The sequence below is a fragment of the Protopterus annectens genome, chromosome 5.part1 (assembly GCF_019279795.1).
Source record: "Protopterus annectens isolate FY-2018-M chromosome 5.part1, PAN1.0, whole genome shotgun sequence".
Lineage (NCBI taxonomy): Eukaryota > Metazoa > Chordata > Ceratodontiformes > Protopteridae > Protopterus > Protopterus annectens.
In genome coordinates, this window is record NC_056736.1 from 309,860,278 (window position 1) to 309,880,689 (window position 20,412).

Below are 20,412 nucleotides of genomic sequence, written 5' to 3' on the forward strand. Positions count from 1 at the left end.
AAATGGCATCGGACGCATCTTATATACCCCTGGCGCACTGACATCAGGGAAAGCGACAGCAACCGACGCCGGACCAAGACTTTGGAACTCTGTCCGACTGCGTGACCGCCTGATGGCAGGATAACCCAAGTGTGATGACTGCAGCAGTGTAACACGATGAACATCAGCAGTTTAATACATTTTTATTTATTGTGATTTAATTCTACTATACTATTGGTTTATAAATTTATATATTTCTTAATATTTTGGATATGGCTTGGGTACCATCATTCTCAGTTTCATAAACAGAGAGAATCCAAGGTAATATGCAGTTCACTCGGTACCAATGTAATTTCTTTTTTCTCTTTATCCTAGAATTAATTAAGGGAACTAATCTAAGGGGGCGGCAAAAGCAAACACATTCTGGCTAAGCTTATAAATGCCTTTGGGCAGATAGCCTGGTACCAACCTATGAACCTAAAACCATTTGATCTTAATAATTTATTTTCCTTAAGAAATTATACAGACACAAGAAAAAATACATGAATATAAAAGGGTTAATCAAATCTTACCTTGAAGTCAGGAGAAATCTTTACAAAACTGAGTGCATCTAAATAGTTTTGTACATCCTGTATAAATCTTTGTCTGAATTACTACCATACCTCTCAACCTCTTAGAGTAAGAAATCTAGACAAAGCCATAAATAATGGGGGGACAAAGGCCCAAAAATAGGGACACTTTTTATATATTTTTCTTACAAACTTAGAAAGTTGACAGAATAACAGGTCTTGCATTAGCATGAATTTTCTGAAGGGTACAAAGTCTGAAACTCAAATGTTTGTCATTTTCCTGGCTTCAACCTTCAGTGATGTGTCAGTAATTTGTCAGAAAACCACAATTTTATGAGAAATGGACCAGAAATATGAGGCAAAAAGCTGAACATTCTGTGAAAATCTATACAGTTGAGAGGTATGATTACTATAGATATATATATATATATATATATATATATATATATACACACACACACACACATTTTGATGATATATTACATATATACATACAACATAGCTTCTAATATAACTATGTTTAGCTTGTGATTTGATTCTACTATGCTATTAGGTTTATGAATTTGTATAATTCTTAATATTTTGGATATGGCTTGGGTACCATCATTCTCAATTTCATAAACAGAGAGAGAGAATTCAAGGTAATATGCAGTTCACTCGGTACCAATGTAATTTCTTTTTTCTCTTTATCCTAGAATTAATGTGAAGGGCTCCCAGAGATCTTATTTTCTCCAGCAACTCTTTCTTTCTTTCTTTGTTGTTGTTGTTCCTTATAAAATATGCATAATTAAAACAAGCCCGATTTCTGTTTTCAGTGACTCAAAAAAAAGGTCTAACCCTCAGTGCCTTTAAGATTTTTTTATAGAATTATCTTAGAATATAATTTACTTTTTCAATTACTTGAGGTATTTCTAAGAATGCAGGAATTAAAGGAAAGTTCCATCCAACGTTAATTTCAGTAAGCTTGCAAAAGTTTACAGCCAACTGAGCTTTTAATTGATCTAAAAATAACGCTGTTCTGCAATGACATTTTTAATAGTCTGGGCTAAACAGCTGGGCATCAGAAAGAATTCTGCTCTGTACAATAATAAACTACAGAAATATGTGAACTGACGGTCTTCTGGATACAAACTCAGGCATGCTTTTGCATGTGATATCCTAGGTGTTTACCACACTGCCTTCCTCTCAGTGCTGGAACATACTTTGCATTTTTTTCCAATGGAAATTATGTTAGTACTGCTAATACCCTAAAACTTTACCCAGGATAATATAGAAGGCCACTCTCCACTTTGTATTATCATTTCAGCTGAACCAGTCTAGTGATCTGTGTTCATTTTTAAAGGCAGATACCCTGCCACTGTGCCTGTCTTTGTATTAGCCCTTTAAACTGAAACTGGAAAACTGGAGGGGGCAGTATAGTCACTACTGGGGAATGATGAAGTTCAGAAGTAGCAAAAAGGTCAATTAAACTGAACACTGCATCAACGAAGTGCTGGACACAAGAAAGGGATGGGATATGATGTTTTGCAAAACTGGGAACCTTGGTGTAAAAAAAAAAAAAAAAAAGTCAATAATGTAGTGCTTACAGATGATGTCACCTGCATTGCAGCCATAAAAACACATGCAGAGGATGAAGACACAGACATGGCATTACTTAGATACTTGTTTAGAAATTAAAGAGAAATTAAAGCACGTGGTGAAGGACTAGTAGTGGGTATATGAGATAATGCGTATAATGCAAGTGGCCACAGATGAGAATGATTGATCCAGATGGTGGATTTAAAGCTGAAAGAAGGTGTCGGGAAGGGACAGTGGGATCCTTAGTGGGCTGTTTCTCTATGTAGACTACTAGATGAAAGAAACAAAGAATGAAAGTATGACAGCGGACTCAGAAATAGAATTAAATCGTGGGCAGAGGGAAGCAGGACCAAAGAGATGAAAGGACTTCTGTCTTCTAGCTCTAATTTCAGAGTTATCAGGTGCTGGGTTAAACAGGGAGAAGACTGGAGAAATCCAAAGAAGCCGAATTTCAGCAGAATATCCTTGAACTGTTCCTCATATATGCAGAGGAGTAAAAGTAAGGATGCCAATAATCAACAATGACCATGAAATAATGAGTTCCATAATCCTTGGAAAGAAAGCTAGAAAAGAACTGTGGGAATACAGAATGGCAGACTTCAGTCCTCTGTGAAGTTTTGTGAGAATAAACAACGAAATGTGGGAGAAAATGACGAGTGAATTGGACAGACTGACCTACATGTAGGAAGATACATTATCTGTATGTGCCACTGGTGACCAGCGCTCAGTAAACATACTGGGCATGGTGCTGCCAGATGGGGAAATGGTGAAGTATCTGAAGGCTTGTTCTCCATTACTGAAGACAGAATAAGAGTTACTCTTCTACAGGTCTGGCCTCCATTAGCAGCTGGACACTAGTGCGTGTGTTGCACAATACATCATGGAGGCACAGAATCTCAACAATGGGTCTGCTCCATAAAAGGAGGGCATGCTGACTCAGAAGTACACAGTATACACAACACAATCTCACAGGTTATAACTTACAGCTACAACCCCCCCCCCCCGCAAGGCTCCAGAGGTATGCTAGACTACAACTGAACTAATCAGACTCACACACTTACGGTATTTCAAGCTCAAGTACAATAAAGTGATTGTATCCCAACTGAAAAATAACCACACTCCTCCACAAAGAAAGTATGTGATACTGGATGCCAGAGGGAAATAAATGGGGCTATTACACAAAGAAATGAGAAAAGCTTGGGTGAGCAGAGGATCCACAGCAAAGCGACACACAAAAGATACAGAAACACCATGACAGTGACAAAGATAAGATGTGCGAGGAACTTAATGAAACTAATGAACATCTGTATTTTCAGCTGTAGGCACTGGTACCTGCATTACATTTCCTGCATTCCTACATGGCAGAACCTGCCCCCCCAAAAAAACAACATCAGTTGAATTTACGTATAAGATGAAATCTTTATGTGCTGCTCAATTCTTTTGTGACCTAACCCCAGGTTCAACTCTACTGCTCAAGAAGACCTTATTCCTAAGCAGGAACCAGGAGTAATATGCAGGCATTGCATGATTGTAAAATCTCATCAAAACAGAATAAAGGGGATGGGAAACCCATGGGTCTACCACAAAAGAATCAGCCTCAAATACTACAGTGAGTTTTCTATCTCATTCTCGGCTATATCTTGTAGCAGGTTCAAAAGTCCCAAGGGAAGTAAAATAAAAGAATGACTAACTTAAATGATCTCACCATTCATATGACCCCTGAATCATACTGAAGCTGCACAAACGTCTTGCAGCAATACATTTCATACAAAAATGGTTAAGGCAGCCATACCTCTGGTACACTAAGTCATAACACATATACAGGCTTACTGTACTTAATATACAAATGTCTGGAACAAATTCAAGATCAATCATTTATGTAATGCAGCCCCCTTTGCCTTTGCTAAACGAGGTAAAGATGGGTATCCTTGGAAAGTGTCCTATTTCTTTCAATACAATAAGCAATCTATGAAACTGTCAAATGGTTAAGGTCAGTAGCAGTAGTACCTACTGTAAAAGTCAAGAATTTTTCAGAAATTCTATCCTTACTGAATGTACGCATTAAAGGTCTCAAAAGACAACAGTCTGTAATTCTGAAAAACGTCTTGTAAATGTGACAGGCAGCAGAAGCACTTTTCCTGGACAATTTGAGGAGATCAAAAGTAGTTTTTGGGAATACATATTTCAGATAATGCACCGATAAAAATTCAGATAAAAATGCACAGTAATGAAGTGAAAATGAGAAACTGGTGCTTTCCCACCTACCTGTTAAAAAGACACAAATTTAAGGAATGGGTAGTGCAAATTATTCAAATTATTACAGAAGACAGGCATATCTTCAGAAATTATAGCTGGTGAATGGGATAAAATGAAAATGGAGCTTAAAATAGAGTAGAAATAAAAGAGAGAGAGATAAGGTTATGAAATAAGATTTAATTAGAGGGTTTGCCAAAGGTTAAAATATTTCAGAACAGGGGGAATCTCACATAACAACAGCAAAGACAGAGTGCTAAACAGAAAATAAGGGAATATCTGGATAATATGCAGGAGTTTAGAAAGATTGTTGTTTAGCAACTATTTTTTGATAACTACAAACCACAAAAACTTTTATCACAATGACTTAGACAACAGAAAGGAGAAAGGGGTGCTGCTACGCTTAGGGAACCTATAACAAGAAAAATAACCAGAGATCCTGTAGAGGTATTACACATATTTCAGAAATGTTATGGACGTTTGTATAAAGTTGAGAAATGTGGAAATCAAGAGCTAGCACAAATGGAAATATTTATGGAAGACTTCATTATGACAAGATTAGAGGTAGATGAGGCTCAACAACAGTTAAGGAACACGTGGCAAAGATCTGGAAGAGTTTAACAGTGTTTAAAAAGGAGGGGAAGCACCAACATCTTGGAAGAAAGCTGTAGTAGATGTATTACCCAAAGATGGTAAAAACCCATCAGACCCAGTTTCATATAGACCCATTTCAATTTTAAACCATGATTATAAAGTGTTTATGTCTATACTAAAAGAATGGCAAAGGTGTTGTCAAAAGTGATAGATATGGCTCAATGTGGTTTTGTGGAGGGGAGGCAAACAATTCACAACATTAAAAGAACAGTGAAGATCCCCTAAAAGTGTAAAAATTCTTGCTAAATTCAAATATAAGATGTTACGCTAATATAATATTAAATACTTGTTCCCATACTTTTGGATTGTTCATATTTTTATTATGTTGATTCAAAAGTAACTTGTGAGCTACTATATGCCTTATTGCTAATACTCTAAAATTATTCCATGATGTTTTGGATGGGCCTAACCAATTATTAGCTATGTATAGCTTCATTAATAAGAAAATATTGATTAATACAATACACTGAGATTTAGAAAGTTCTTTTGGGGGAATATGTAAAATCATAAATTTCCATGACAATGTTGTACTTTGGTAACCCATCTTTTGAAGTTTTATCTTTAGTGAGTTCCAAAGTTTGTATATGCATTTGCAACTCCAGAACATATGAAGATCATCAGCAGATTGATCCTTGCAGTATGGACAAACTGGTGAATTTTTGGAATTAAAATTATGCAGGCTAAGGCGTGTATAATACGCATTATTCCATATCATCAACTGGGTATACATCAGTTTTTGAACAGAAATAGATTTTATAGTCAAGTCGATTGCTTTTATCATATGACTGGCTCTGTAATAGCAACTTTTCATTACTCAAATTGATCTTAACCACTTTTATACTCTTTGTGTACAACTCAATGTGTTACTTGGAAGCATTTATGTAACTATTGTATATATGTTATGGAGTTAGTGTTAGTTACATTAGTTGGTAGTTTTTTCTTAATTTTCTGTATTGTTTTAATTCTGTATGGAATATAAGAAAACAATAAAAATTATTATTGAAAAAAAAAAAAAAAAAAAAAACAGTGAAGATCCAGAAGGAAATGGAATGATAGAAAATACCACTGCTGTTGGCAAGTCTTGAAGCAGAGAAATCATTCTGCAGAGCAAGATGGGATTTTATGAGCACGGCAATGGAAGCATTTGCATTCACTGATAAAGTAATAGGGTTAATTATGAGAATACATGAAGGATTGGAAGCAAGAATTAAAATGGGAGGGTACCTCTCTGATAAGTTGTGTTTGAACAAAAGAACCAGTCAGGGATGCCCTCTTTCCCCTTTTTATTTGCTTTACATTTAGAGCTACTGGCAAAGAAATCAAGGGACTCAGAAATGCAAGGATACAATTGATCTGGTAATCAAGAAATGTTGTGGAACATTCTGACATTTTCAAGTCATTTTGGGATATGCAATTAATAGGTTCATAGGTTGGTACTAGGCTATCGGCCCTAGGACCTATACAAGCCTAGCCATAACAATTCCCTGGCTACTTCTTCCCACACTATTTACTTCCCTGGACCCCTGTCTAGCAGGGCAACTGACGTGATCCCTGGGGTGAATTTCCTTTCTCCCATCCAGTCATCAAGGTTCCTTTTGAAGACGGCCAAAGAGGCACTCTGCTTGACATGTATGGGCAGTCTATTCCAGAGTCTGGGGAGTCTCTGCATCAGGAATCTATCCCTCCAGCATGTTTTGTTTATTGTGATGACAAGGTTTAGATCCCTGGAGCGTGTGGCTCTGAGGGATTGGGATTTCTTTAAGTGTAGCATGTCCAACAGCTCTGGGTTTGACATGGCCTTGTATGTTAAGTAGAGATCACCTCTGAGTAGACGATATGTGACAGAGTATAGCTGGAGTTTTTTAAGGTGGTCAGCATAGGGCATCTGCTTTAGGCCTGTGATTCTTTTAGTGAGGTATTTCTGTGGCCTTTCCAGTTCTTGCAGAAGTCTTGAGAGGTACATACCAAATGGGGCGTTGTATTCTATAATGGGTCTAATGACAGATGACTACAGTGGGACAATGACCTCCTTTTTTCTGGATGAAAAGCCCTTAGTGATGAGGTGTGCCACACAGAAGGATTTCCTGACTGTTGTGGCGATGTGGTTATTGAAGGTGAGACCACTGTCCACCTGTGTTCCTAAGTCTCTTATCACACTTTCGGTGTTTAGTGTACTGCCACCTATGTGGTAATTCGCAGGTACATGTTTTTCCCAAAGGGGATAACTATACATTTCTTGACATTGAGCTTGAGCCCATGGCTCTGGCACCAAGCATCTGTTTCTGTAAGGCCCTTTTGTAGAGTATCGACATAATTTGGACATTCAATAATGGCTCCCAGTTTGCAGTCATCTGCGAGCTTTGTTAGCCAGAGTCCCTTAGTGTTAGCCTGTACTTCAGAGAAGTAGATGCCAAACAAGAGAGGTCCCAGGACTGAACCCTGAGGTACTCCACTTGTCACTTGTCTGGAACTGGATTTGGAATCAGCTACTTTTACAGTGTGGGTTCGGTCAGTAAGCCAGTTGGCAACCCATCGAGTAAGGTAGGGATTAATGCCCAGCTTAGTAAGTTTATCTATGATTCCAGAGTGGGGGATGGTGTCAAAGGCCTTGGCGAGGTCCAGATAGGCTGTGTGGACTGCCTTACCCTCATCCTTGGCTCTGGAGACTGATTCGACGAAGTCAATCAGGTTCAGGAGACAAGATTAGCCCTTCACGAACCCAAACTGGGTGGGGTCCAGTGTTTAAAGGTTGCCAATGTCTTTGTTTATAAGTTCCATGATAATACGTTCCATGGCCTTGCAGATCAGGCTCGTCAGACTGATGGTGCGGTAGTTCCCGGGATCCAAGGTGGATCCCCCTTGTGGAGTGGGATAACTGCAGCTGTGCGCCACTCAGTGGGCATGAAGCCTGAGGTGAGGGTATGATTAAACATGACACTTGGGTGAGGTGCCAGTTCATTTTGCAGTTCATGTAGTACACAGCATGGGATGTCATCTGGTCCCATGGATGTTGTATTCTTAGCTTTGAAGAGTGAGCTTTTTTACCTGTGTGGCCATTATTACTGGAATTTGGCAATCTTCCGATATTGAGATAGGCCATTTAGGGGGTGAGAGGGGGGTGAAGTTGGCACTGAATTGATCTGCCAGGATATTGGCAATATCCTTGGGATCAGTATATTAATGCCATTCTGTTGTAGCTCAGAGCAGATCTGAGCATTGCCATTTAGATTCTTGACATAGTTATAAAATGCCTTGTGGTTATCTTTGCAATTTTATTTTTGTAGCTAGCTTTGGAAGATTTTATGAGGGATCTCTGCTTCTTACTGAGGCTGGTAAGGGAGTTTTTTGCATCCTGGGATTTTTTTCTGCAACAGTTTCTTCCTTTTGTTGTAAAGTTTGATTATGGCAGGGGACCACCAGATTAGCTTCCATTTTTTGGAGGATAGCATCTTGGTTCTATTTGGGATGGCATGATTCATGCATGAGTGGATGTGCTCGTACAGTGCCTTAGTGTAGGACTCAGCAGTCTAACTTTCAGTTCCCGTCTGCATGGGTGTCATGAAGTTTGTAACTTCTGACTTGAGTAGCATGAAGTTGGTTTTGGAGAAGTTTTTTTATGGAGGTTTCCTTACTGGGGGGGTGGGGGTGAGATGTGGATGTTAAAAGTGATTAGCTTATGGTCTGACCTGACCAACAAGGGGGCGACCATAGGTGTGGAGCATCAATTTCCCATATTGGTAATGACCAGGTCTAGGATATTGGAGCCCCTGGTGGGGCTATGGATTAGTTGATCCAGGGCATTTGATTTATGAACTCCAAGAACCAGAGGGCAAAAGTGTTTGTACACGAGTAGTTTTCCCAATTAATTGCAGGGTAGTTGAAATCACCCAGTATTAGGTTGTTTGGTTGTATATTAATATTTTCCAGTATGTTTAGAAAGGTGTAGTGAGAATCTTGGGGCATGGTGGGGGATCTGTAGCAAGCTACAATTTGGATTGCAGTCTTACCTAGTGTTAGTTGCACCTGGAGAATTTCAGACGCACTGTGTTGGGCAACTAACCTGGTCGTGTGAATATCCCTGGTGAATATGGACACTCCTCCACCTTTAGCGTTTCGATCCTGGTTTGGTGGCTGAAAAGTGTGGTAAGTGTTGTAGCCTGGTATTGCAGGGGTGCTCTCTGGAGCCTTGAACTAGGTCTCAGTTACTGCATAGATATCGATGTTCTCCATTTTTAGGAGTGCCTCGAGATGTGCATTTTGAGGTTTAGACTCCTAGCATTGAGTAGCATTACCTTCAGATTGAAGACAAAACAAAATCTATAGCCATAAATTATGTACCCGGACACAAATTGGTTGAGCAATACTCATATCTATGAGGACACTGTAACATGAAGTATTTAGGCATACGGATTAAAAACGCTTCTGCTATGGCAGCTAAGGATATGTGGGAAAAGACTAAACAAAAAATACAAAATCTGAGAAACTGGAAGTTGCTGTTATTGATATGTAAAGCAAGCTGCAGTAAAAATGTTTTTACTCTCTCTAGTTTTATACATTGGTCAGGCATATCTTTATTAACCATTGAAGAAATTATGAACAACAATTAATAAAGGGTTTAAGGAATTTGTCTGGGAGGGGAAGAGGGCAAACATTAAGTGGGATACATTGAACCTTCCAATACAAAACCAGAAGGCTATAATTCAAAATGGAAAGGGATGGTGGTGATGATGATGAAGCAGAGGAAGTTCAAGAAATAGAGAGGGAGAGTTTGGAAGCAGATCCTTGAGGATAATAACCAAACAGAAACGTACAGTATAAAGTAGCAGTAAGTATTCTAAGAACAAAGCCAACATGAGAGTGGAGAACCGAGAGTTTGCCATTAGGGAGGACTGCAAGTTGGGCACATAAAATACTTAACTTGGGGCTGGAATTTACTGGAGAAAACTGGCAAAGAAATTGAGGTACTGGGAACAAGTAGCTAGAGAAGGCAAGCTAAATGAGTTGGATGAGGCTAAGATGAAGTGTGGACTACATGCTTGAGATTGCTTTATCCACCAGGGTTTGATAGAGTATAACCAAAAAGAGTCCCCTTTGAATCTTAAGAGAAAGACCTGCTCTAGTGAAGTTTTTAGTTCAGTCTAGAACACAAGCTGCTGTTAAAAAAGGGATCATTAGTAGCATATAAAATATTACATGATAACTATAAAAATGAATCGGAGAAGGTTAGAAAAGATTGGGAAGAGAGACTGGAAAATTAATTTACAAGACATCAATGGTGGGACATATGTATGGCTCCATTATAGGTTCAAAGGTGTGTACTAGGCCAACGACCTTTATTTATTTATTCCAGTTTGGTGACTGGGGAGGTCCACTGGGCTCAAGAGCCCGTCAGTGGTGTGGAAGCCGGGAAGAAAAGCTCCACAATACAAAGTTACATCACATAATGAATTACAAAGAAAAATATTTGCATTACAATCAATAGGTAGTATTACAAAAACAACAGGTAGAATTGCAGTCAAATAGGTATTATTCACTACAGCAACTAAGATATTAAAGAAATTGTCCAGGAGGATGAGAGGCACAGAGCATAAAGGCTGGATGTTGATATTAGTTACATTTATAATCTAGGTCTATGAGAGAAATTAGAAAAGGTATGAAGGTTAGCCAGGAGAGGAGGAGAGCTTGGGAGCTATGGGATGAAGAGTGCAGTTACATTTTCTGTGAAGAAACAGGTAGGAATTAAGTTGTTTTTTGAAGGTGTTTAGGTTGTCACAGGTCCTCAGTGTAGAGGGCAGGGCATTCCATTTTTTAGCTAGGGAAAATGAGAGTAGAAGCTGACCAGCTGGGAGCTTGGGTTTGTGGACGGTAATAAGGCTTTGGTGAGTAGATCTAAGGAGGGTATAGGGTTGTAGAATATTAGATAGTGCAGGGCAGCTGGTAGGTTGAAATAATAATTTGTGAGGAAGAATCAACAGCTACTTTTGAATTTTTCGCTGAAACGCTTCCAACTGGAACAAGCCGAGAAAGTACAGAGCAGTATAGCAGTAAGGGACAAGTCCTTAACAAGACAGTCGGGTGGTTCTGTGAAACGGAAACGACAGCCCTGCCAAGCAAGGGAAAGTGAGTCGCAGATAATACAAGGTATTTTGAATCTTTCTGATATTCCTCTAGATGAACCATGTGTCTCTGTTTTAAACAAAGGTCTTAGCTTTATTCCCACAGCAGAGGATGGCTTAACTTCAGCTTTGACAGATTTAAAACAGTTTATTCGGAATATAAACTTAAGGGTTCTCTTCAGTTCAAATAATGCTATGATATCAAATAATACTTGTAAAAGACGTAGTACCTTTATACCAGTTAATTTGCCTGTGACAATTGCTTTCCATAACTTATGTGAAGCTGATTTGAGAAAGTTATATGGGACTACAATTAAGAAGAAGAGACAGTATAATTTGAACTATGATGAACACTGTGCCTTAAAGAAGCTGCAATTTGACAATACTATTGTAATGAAACAAGCTGACAAGGGAGGTGCTATTGTTATTATGGACTGTAATGCCTATAAGACATCTATGCTCAACTTTCTTCAAGATGAGAATGCTTTTAGAAGAATATCACATAATGATGTTAAGAAATGCATTAGTAATGTTAACATGTATATATATGAGCTACAAATTAATGGTGAGATAGACTTAGATTTGTTTCACTTTTTTACAGTACCCTGTCCCACTATTCCCTTATTATATGGGTTACCAAAAATTCATAAATGTTTAGATAACCCACCCATGAGGCCTATTGTCTCTGGGGGTGGGTGGATAACTGAACCTATATCTGTTTATCTACAAAAGCGATTGTACCCCTTATTATTAGAGTGTCCAAATATTTTAAAGGACACAGGTGATTTTCTAAGCAAACTTTCAATTTGGTATAACAGTCTACATAACAAACTCGATTTAGGTTGTTATTTATTTGTAACCTTAGACATAAACTCTCTTTTTACTGTCATACCAAATGAGTACGGCATTGAGGCCATCAGACAGTTTCTGAGTAAAAAAATAGATATACCTACAGGTGATGTTCAAAATATATGTGCATTATTAGACTTAGTTTTGAGCAACAATGTATTTATGTTTGACCAACATTTGTTCCTACAGTTAACCGGTGTTGCAATGGGAACACCGGCTGCTAATACATATGCTAACCTAGTCTTGTATCAATGGGAGCTAGAGTTTATACATGATGGTGTTAAATTTTTGAACAGTAATATCTGTTTGTACCAGAGGTTTGTGGACGATTGCTTTATGGTTTGGAAGGGCTCACACTCTGATCTGCAAGATTTTATAGCATATTTAAACAGTAGTACGAGCTTCTTGGTTTTTAAGGAGAATATATCTGAACATGAAGCAATTTTCCTTGATGTTAAGGTATATAAAGAAGAGGGTACTTTACAAACTACTATTCATAAGAAGGATGTGCATACCAGTAGATACTTACATTATAATAGCATGCATGCACCCCATGTTTTTAAAGGAATTGTTAAAGCTCAATTTTCACGAGTCAGTAGGTTAAATACAATTGATTCTGTATTTCATATACAGTTAGATGAAATGTTCAATGAGTTTGTTATGAATGGCTATGACTTGGATATATTGGAAGAATTGAAGAGAATGGTAATACTTAATAGGGATACTACATATAAACCTTACCTTAGGACAGATGCGTGTATGGATGATCATGTGATCATTGCATCAGGATCTAATATTGGAAATATAGTTAGAACTAGATATGTTATGAATTTTAGTAGTAGAACAGGTTCGGTTAAATATATCATAGCCAAGTACTGGCCTGTGTTGATGGCCTGCCCAGAGGTTAGGCGAATTTTAGGTGGAAAGCCTTACTACTCATATAGGAATATGAGAAGTATTAAAAGCTTACTATGTTATAAAGATTTTAATTTTGGCTCAAAGCTGAATGTTTTCTCTGATCGTATTGGTACTTTTAAATGTATGAGCTGTTCTTGTTGTATAGACATTGCTGCTACCCCTAATCATGCATTTATTCATCCTGTTACTTTAAAAGAGTTTTACTTTAAATCAGTAGCACTTTGCAACAGTGTAAATGTGGTGTACCTGGCTACTTGTAATGCCTGTTCAGCATTCTATGTGGGCAAGACCACACGTAAACTTAAAGACAGAATAATTGAGCATAAGTCAGAGGTTAGAAGGGAGGTTGAAAATAATGCTCTTTTTAAGCATATTAAAATATATGGGAATACACATTGCTTTAAGTTTAGATGCCTAGATTTAGTTAAACCTCATAGTAGGGGTGGTGATATTAACAATGTTTTAGATATTAAGGAATATGAATGGATTTTAAGACTAGCGGATTCTCCGCCTGGATTAAATTCTACTGTTAGCCTAAAGCCTGTTTTAAGTAAAATTCAGCGTGTTAAGCTGTTTTAAATATTTTAAACATTTTGTATTTTGTAAATCTATTATGTTATATGTTACATTATATTGTGTCTGTCAGTCATGTGATTTTGGCTGCTATCATGTGACTGTTTCTGCTCCTATTTAAAGCAAGCTGCTTTTGTTTGAATGATTGTTAGTATTGAAGAAGGGTTTCACCCGAAAGCTTTGCTGTGATATATTAAATTCTTTTCTGCCTACGTTTGTTTGTGAATTTCCTTTCTCCCATCCAGTCATCAAGGTTCCTTTTGAAGAGGGCCAAAGAGGCACTCTGCTTGACATGTATGGGCAGTCTATTCCAGAGTCTGGGGAGTCTCTGGGTCAGGAATCTATCCCTCCAGCATGTTTTGTTTATTGTGATGACAAGGTTTAGATCCCTGGAGCGTGTGGCTCTGAGGGATTGGGATTTCTTTAAGTGTAGCATGTCCAACAGCTCTGGGTTTGACATGGCCTTGTATGTTAAGCAGAGATCGCCTCGGAGAAGATGATATGCGACAGAGTATAGCTGGAGTTTTTTAAGGTGGTCAGCATAGGGCATCTGCTTTAGGCCTGTGTTTCTTTTAGTGGGGTATTTCTGCGGCCTTTCCAGTTGTTGCAGATGTCTTGAGAGGTACATACCAAATGGGGCGTTGTATTCTATAATGGGTCTAATGAGGGATGACTACAGTGAGACAATGACCTCCTTTTTTCTGGATGAAAAGCCCTTAGTGATGAGGTGTGCCACACAGAAGGATTTCCTGACTGTTGTGGCGATGTGGTTATTGAAGGTGAGACCACTGTCCACCTGTATCCCTAAGTCTTTTATCACACTTTCGGTGTTTAGTGTACTGCCACCTATGTGGTAATTCGCAGGTACATGTTTTTCCCAAAGGGGATAACTATACATTTCTTGGCATTGAGCTTGAGCCCATGGCTCTGGCACCAAGCATCTGTTTCTGTAAGGCCCTTTTGTAGAGTATCGACTTAATTTGGGGATTCAATAATGGCTCCCAGTTTGCAGTCATCTGCGAACTTTGTTAGCCAGAGTCCCTTAGTGTTGGCCTGTACTTCAGAGAAGTAGATGCAAAACAAGAGAGGTCCCAGGACTGAACCCTGAGGTACTCCACTTGTCACTTGTCTGGAGCTGGATTTGGAATCAGCTACTTTTACAGTGTGGGTTCTGTCAGTAAGCCAGTTGGCAACCCATCGAGTGAGGTAGGGATTAATGCCCAGCTTAGTAAGTTTATCTATGATTCCAGAGTGGGGGATGGTGTCAAAGGCCTTGGCGAGGTCCAGATAGGCTGTGTGGACTGCCTTACCCTCGTCCATGGCTCTGGAGACTGATTCGATGAAGTCAATCAGGTTCAGGAGACAAGATTGGCCCTTCATGAACCCAAACTGGGTGGGGTCCAGTGTTTAAAGGTTGCCAATGTCTTTGTTTATAAGTTCCATGATAATATGTTCCATGGCCTTGCAGATCAGGCTCATCAGACTGATGGGGCGGTAGTTCCTGGGATCCAAGGTGGATCCCCCTTGTGGAGTGGGATAACTGCAGTTGTGCGCCACTCAGTGGGCATGAAGCCTGAGGTGAGGGTATGATTAAACATGACACTTAGGTGAGGTGCCAGTTCATTTTGCAGTTCGTGTAGTACACAGCCTGGGATGTCATCTGGTCCCATGGATGTTGTATTCTTAGCTTTGAAGAGTGCGCTTTTTTACCTGTGTGGCCATTATTACCGGAATTTGGCAATCTTCCGGTATTGAGATAGGCCATTTAGGGGGTGAGAGGGGGGTGAAGTTGGCACTGAATTGATCTTCCAGGATATTGGCAATATCCTTGGGATCAGTATATTTAATGCCATTCTGTTTTAGCTCATAGCAGATCTGAGCATTGCCATTTAGATTCTTGACATAGTTATAGAATGCCTTGTGGTTGTCTTGGGAATCTTTGGCAATTTTATTTTCGTAACTAGCTTTGGAAGATGTTATGATGGATCTCAGCTTCTTATTGAGGCTGGTAAGGGAGTTTTTTGCATCCTGGGATTTTCCTCTTTTCTGCAACAGTTTCTTCCTTTTGTTGTAAAGTTTGTTTATGGCAGGGGACCACCAGATTAGCTTCCATTTTTTGGAGGAGAGCATCTTGGTTCTATTTGGGATGGCACGATTCATGCATGAGTGGATGTGCTCGTACAGTGCCTTAGTGTAGGACTCAGCAGTCGAACTTTCAGTTCCCGTCTGCATGGGTGTCATGAAGTTTGTAACTTCTGACTTGAGTAGCATGAAGTTGGCTTTGGAGAAGTTTTTTATGGAGGTTTCCTTACTGGGGGGTGGATGTTAAAGGTGATTAGCTTATGATCTGACCTGACCAACAAGGGGGTGACCATAGGTGTGGAGCATCGATTTTCCATATTGGTAATGACCAGGTCTAGGATATTGGAGCCCCTGGTGGAACTATGGATTAGTCGATCCAGGGCATTTGATTTATGAATTCCAAGAACCAGAGGGCAAAAGTGTTTGTACACAAGTAGTTTTCCCAGTTAATTGCAGGGTAGTTGAAATCACCCAGTGTTAGGTTGTTTGGTTGTATATTAATATTTTCCAGTATGTTTAGAAAGGTGTAGTGAGAATCTTGGGGCATGGTGGGGGATCTGTAGCAAGCTACAATTTGGATTGCAGTCTTACCTAGTGTTAGTTGCACCTGGAGAATTTCAGACGCACTGTGTTGGGCAACTAACCTGGTCGTGTGAATATCCCTGGTGAATATGGACACTCCTCCACCTTTAGTGTTTCGATCCTGGTTTGGTGGGCGAAAAGTGTGGTAAGTGTTGTAGCCTGGTATTGCAGGGGTGCTCTCTGGAGCCTTGAACTAGGTCTCAGTTACTGCATAGATATCAATGTTCTCCATTTTTAGGAGTGCCTCGAGATGTGCATTTTGAGGTTTAGACTTCTAGCATTGAGTAGCATTACCTTCAGATTGAAGACAAAACAAAATCTATAGCCATAAATTATGTACCCGCACACAAATTGGTTGAGCAATACTCATATCTATGAGGACACTGTAACATGAAGTATTTAGGCATACAGATTAAAAACGCTTCTGCTATGGCAGCTAAGGATATGTGGGAAAAGACTAAACAAAAAATACAAAATCTGAGAAACCGGAAGTTGCTGTTATTGATATGTAAAGCAAGCTGCAGTAAAAATGTTTTTACTCTCTCTAGTTTTATACATTGGTCAGGCATATCTTTATTAACCACTGAAGAAATTATGAACAACAATTAATAAAGGGCTGAAGGAATTTGTCTGGGAGGGGAAGAGGGCAAACATTAAGTGGGATACATTGAACCTTCCAATACAAAACCAGAAGCCTATAATTCAAAATGGAAAGGGGTGGTGGTGATGATGATGAAGCAGAGGAAGTTCAAGAAATAGAGAGGGAGAGTTTGGAAGCAGATCCTTGAGGATAATAACCAAACAGAAACGTACAGTATAAAGTAGCAGTAAGTATTCTAAGAACAAAGCCAACACGAGACTGGAGAACCGAGAGTTTGCCATTAGGGAGGACTGCAAGTTGGGCACATAAAATACTTAACTTGGGGCTGGAATTTACTGGAGAAAACTGGCAAAGAAATCGAGGTACTGAGAACAAGTAGCTAGAGAAGGCAAGCTAAATGAGTTGGATGAGGCCAAGATGAAGTGTGGAATACATGCTTGAGACTGCTTTATCCACCAGGGTTTGATAGAGTATAACCAAAAAGAGACAGGGGAATCTTAAGAGAAAGACCTGCTCTAGTGAAGTTTTTAGTTCAGTCTAGAACACAAGCTGCTGTTAAAAAAGGGATCATTAGTAGCATATAAAATATTACATGATAACTATAAAAATTAATCGGAGAAGGTTAGAAAAGATTGGGAAGAGAGACTGGAAAATCAATTTACAAGACATCAATGGTGGGACATATGTATGGCTCCCTTATAGGTTCATATGTGTGTACTAGGCCAACGGCCTTTATTTATTTATTCCAGTTTGGTGACTGGGGAGGTCCACTGGGCTCAAGAGCCCGTTTTCAGTGGAAGCCCGGGGAGAAAAGCTCCACAATACAAAGTTACATCACATAACGAATTACAAAGAAAAATATTTGCATTACAATCAATAGGTAGTATTACAAAAACAACACGTAGAATTGCAGTCAAATAGGTATCATTCACTAAAGCAACTAAGATATTAAAGAAATTGTCCAGGAGGATGAGAGGCATAGATCATAAAGGCTGGATGTTGATATTAGTTACATTTATAATCTAGGTCTATGAGAGAAATTAGAAAAGGTATGAAGGTTAGCCAGGAGAGGAGGAGAGCTTGGGAGCTATGGGATGAAGAGTGCAGTTACATTTTCTGTGAAGAAACAGGTAGGAATGAAGTTGTGTTTTGAAGGTGTTTAGGTTGTCACAGGTCCTCAGTGTAGAGGGCAGGGCATTCCATTTTTTAGATAGGGAAAATGAGAGTAGAAGCTGACCAGCTGGGAGCTTGGGTTTGTGGACGGTAATAAGGTTTTGGTGAGTAGATCTAAGGGGTCTGAGGGGGGTATAGGGTTGTAGAAGATTAGATAGTGCGGGGCAGCTGGTAGGTTGAAATAATAATTTGTGGGCCGAGACAATTTGGAGGAAGTCAAGTTGATTGGGGAGTTCAAGCCAATTTAAAGTTTGTAGGGAGGTGCAGTGATGAGAGAAGAAATTTGCCTTGGTGGCGAATCTGGAGATTTTATTATAGCATACTTTCAGTTTGGAGGTGAGGGTGGAAGATAGATTAGTAAGCAGAGGAGCCCCGTCCAAAAGAGATGGGAGGAGATATGTGGTGGCCAAAGTATGTCTAGTAGAGGGAGAGAGGAAGTGATTGTTTGTGTACAGTAGGCCGAGTTTTATGTGGGTTTTCTTGATGTTAAGTTGGATGTGGGTATTGAATTTTAAGTGTTCATCGATGGTGACTCCCAGGAGTTTGGCGGAGGGAACGATGTCAATGATGGAGTTGATAAGGCTGGTAATTTGAAATTAGTTTTTATCAGTGGGAGTGGATTTTGAGGGAGTGAATAGAAGAATCTTAGTTTTGTTAGCGTTAAGTGAGAGGTGGTTTTGGTGCATCCATTTTTCAGTGGTTGAGAAGGCAGTTTGAGTTAGAGATTGGAGTTCTCTTAGGTTGAAGGCACAGCAGATCAAAGTAGAATCATCTGCGTATTGGACAACTTTGGTATTAGGAATGGCTTTGTGGAAATCATTAATGAAGATGTTAAATAGCACCAAGTATGGAACCTTGGGGTACTCCTGTATTGGTGGGAAGGAAGGTGGAGGAGGCTTGGCCCCATTTCATGGCTTGGGACCTGTCTGAAAGATAGCTGGAGAACCAGGAAAGAGTTTTTGGGGAGATGTTGAGGTTAGATAGAAGGTTTAGTAGATGGGTGTGGGAGATGGTATTGAAAGCTTTAGATAAATCTAGCAGAACAGATGAAACTAAGTTACCAGAATCTCGAGCTGAATTGACAGTGTAAAAAGGAGAGAAGGGCTGTGTTGGTATTGTGTCCAGGGTGGAAGCCGTGTTGGGTAGGAGAGAGCAGCTGGTGTTCAGTCAGGAATGGCATGAGCTGCAGGTGTATGCATTTTTCAAGAAGTTTAGAGATGGGTGAGAGGATGGCTATAGGGCGGACGTTGGAGAAGTTACAGTTTTTGCCACCCTTGTGGAGTGGAAGAATAAAAGCAGAATGCCACAGTTTGGATACATAGGACTCGAGTAGTGATCTATTTATCAGGATGCTGATAGAGAGAGCAATACTATCTGAGTCAATTTTTAAGGAGGAGGGGATGTTGTCAGGGGCATTGGTGCAAGGTTTAAGTTTGGAGAGAAGTTTTTTTATAAGGTAGGTGGATAGAGGTTTAAGTTAAAAAATAGGGGATGTGGGAGGAGAGGGGGATGAAGCTTGGGCAGAGGGGGGTAGGGGGATGTTGTTGGGGAAGGTTTTGGCTAGCTCAGCAATAGAAGAGGTGAAGAAGGTGTTGAATAGTTTGGCAATTTCTTGGTCAGATTTGCTAGTATCAGGACAAGGGTTGTTTGTTGTACCAGGCTTGAGAAGAGAGTTAATAGAGTTCCAGAATTGTTAGGGTTTTTTTGCATGATTTATTTGTAAATGGTTGTAGTAGGATTTTTTATCTTTAATGACTTGTTTTTTGGCTAGGTTTCGCAGCTGTTTGTATTTAAGTAAAAATACAGGCTGTTTATGATAGAGATAGTTTTTCCAAGATTTGTCTCTTTGTTGCATAATTTTCTTGGTTTCTTTGGTAAGTCAAGGGGCAGTCTTGGCTTTAACTCTTTTAGTTCGTATTGGAGCTAGGGAGTTTAGGACAGTTAGGAACGTAGAGTTGAAGAAGTCAATGGCTTCGTCTAGAGGTAGGGGTTTTAGTGGTTTCCAGTTAGTGAGCTTAAGGGAGTCAGAGAAGGTAGAGGGGTTAAAGTTAGTTAGTTTACGAGTGTCTAAGAGTCGGTGGAAATATGAGGAAGAGAATGTAGCTCTATGGGTGAAGGCAGGGAGGTTGTCTCCTAATGGGTCGGGAGCGACACCTGATGTTGTGGTTTTGTTAGGGTGAGATTCCAGGATCCAGTCTAGGATGGAGCCTTGGTGGTTGGTTTTGTTGGGCCTAGTAATAGAGTTAATGAGTTGTGTAAAGTTGAAGAGATTGATTGACATGGTGGGATTAGGGTCAATGATTTTTTGCCAGTCAATATTTACATCTCCCATAATGTAGGTTTCATGTTTAATATTTGAGGAGGTCCAAGACAGGATGTCTTCCAAGGTATTGGTGCTGTTACCAGGAGGAATGTAAAGGGAGAAGATGCAAATACTCTTATGGTCATTTAATTTTAGAATGCCAGTTACTAGTTCAGCATTATT

At 39.5% G+C, this 20,412-nt stretch overlaps 1 protein-coding gene across 1 annotated transcript in view; it reads right to left on the minus strand.

The window, feature by feature from the left end:
* DNAJC3 (DnaJ heat shock protein family (Hsp40) member C3) overlaps positions 1-20,412 on the minus strand; it is a 960,700-nt gene that overhangs the window by 12,004 nt on the left and 928,284 nt on the right. The window lies entirely within an intron of this gene.